Source organism: Sinocyclocheilus grahami, unplaced genomic scaffold (assembly GCF_001515645.1).
Source record: "Sinocyclocheilus grahami isolate Dianchi unplaced genomic scaffold, SAMN03320097.WGS_v1.1 scaffold413.1, whole genome shotgun sequence".
NCBI lineage: Eukaryota > Metazoa > Chordata > Actinopteri > Cypriniformes > Cyprinidae > Sinocyclocheilus > Sinocyclocheilus grahami.
The window spans coordinates 1,599,945-1,601,508 of NW_015505592.1; the positions used below are offsets into that span (position 1 = coordinate 1,599,945).

The 1,564-nt window shown below is 43.6% G+C and overlaps 1 pseudogene; it reads left to right on the forward strand.

The window, feature by feature from the left end:
* The window catches only part of LOC107551059 (coiled-coil domain-containing protein 108-like), a 23,853-nt pseudogene that overhangs the window by 3,222 nt on the left and 19,067 nt on the right, over positions 1-1,564 (forward strand).

Here is a 1,564-nt window from a genome sequence, read left to right on the forward strand (position 1 = left end):
ATAGTGGACAGCATTAGTGTGGACTACCTCTCTCTTACCTGTCCTGGAGCTGTAAGCAGAGACCTGCTCAAAGTGTCAGGAACCTGCATAGGTACAATATATAACCCTACAGTAAGAGCTTTCCAAACATCTGCTCGTAAACATATCAAACTGTCTGACAGTCTTCTTCTGTCTACTATAGGTCCAATAGTGTCTCTTAGTACTTCTGTGTTGGACTATGGCTGTGTTGAGGAGGGCACAGAAGTCGCACACAATGTACAGATCATCAACTCCTCTGCAGTATTGGCCCATTACCAGTTTGATGTGATCACTGGCAGCCATAGTGTGTTCAGCATTGATAAGCCTTGTGGCTCTCTGCCAGGCAGCAGCAAACTCACTCTGCGTGTGAAGTTCTGCCCACATCAACCTATAGCTTATCACAAGACAGTGATCTGTTTGCTGCTGCACAGGGTAGTCTGTCTAGCTGTCTGTTTTTAATTTCTGTCTATCTGTTTGTTGGCTTCTTGGTTGAATATCTGCTCTTTCTTAGAATGAATCTGCTACGAGGGCTCACCTGTTATCCTCCTGACATACTGAGTGCCTTGCTGGATGAACACAAATTAAAACTTGATGATAGCGGAGCATTGCTAATCCAGGAGGTGTGTGTTTGTCCATCTGCACTGTGATGTAACATACAAATGTTCTGACATCTAAGAGTTAAGTCAAACATTCTAACCTCATATTCTTATATCTAATTCACAAAAAAATCAGGTACACCACAGCTAACAACAACAACAACAACAAAGGAAAACTGGAAAACAAGCATGCATGTGACATCACATAACACTGCATCTAACTTCCTTTAGATTCCAGCAGAGGGCACTGACAAATCCACACTTCTCTTCAACCCGTGCAGTCCTCTGGAGGAGTATTTCCATGTTAATTCAGCACCTGAAGTGGAAACAGACAACACCTCAAACCCCTCCAGATTCCCCAACCCCCATGTTACAGTTCAGCCGTCTAAGCTCCTTTTTTATGACGGCCCAGCATCTAAGTCAGTCTCCATCACCAACCACAGCAAAGGCAAGTTCTGTCTGATGTAGACTCATGGAGCTGAATCCCCTTTCTCCATCTCTCCTCTCTCCTGTGAGCTGGGCCCATTAAAGAGCACAGCCTTCAGAGTGACATACAATCCCAACCAGCAGAACATCTTCCATGCAGCACAGCTTGAGTGCAAATGTCATGTAGTGTATTTCAGCCTTAAAGTAAATTGATTTGGTGATCTCCAGCAATTGTATTCAATATGTAAATGGGATGTAAAGAGAACAGGAGTTCTGAATTTATTTTTTGTCATCCCCAGGTTCTGAGGGATCATAGAAATGTGGAGGATTGGACTTTGTGTCCACCCTGGTGCCTTACAGTCAGGGTGAGCGGTCACTCATTTCAACCTGGAAAAGAGCACTTCATCCCCAACTTCTCTCTTCAACACCCTAAAGTAGTGAGTCTGATAATGCTTACATCTTTCAACATAATATGTGGAGAGACTGTAGCGAATCAGCTCATGGGGAAATATGAATAATTAACC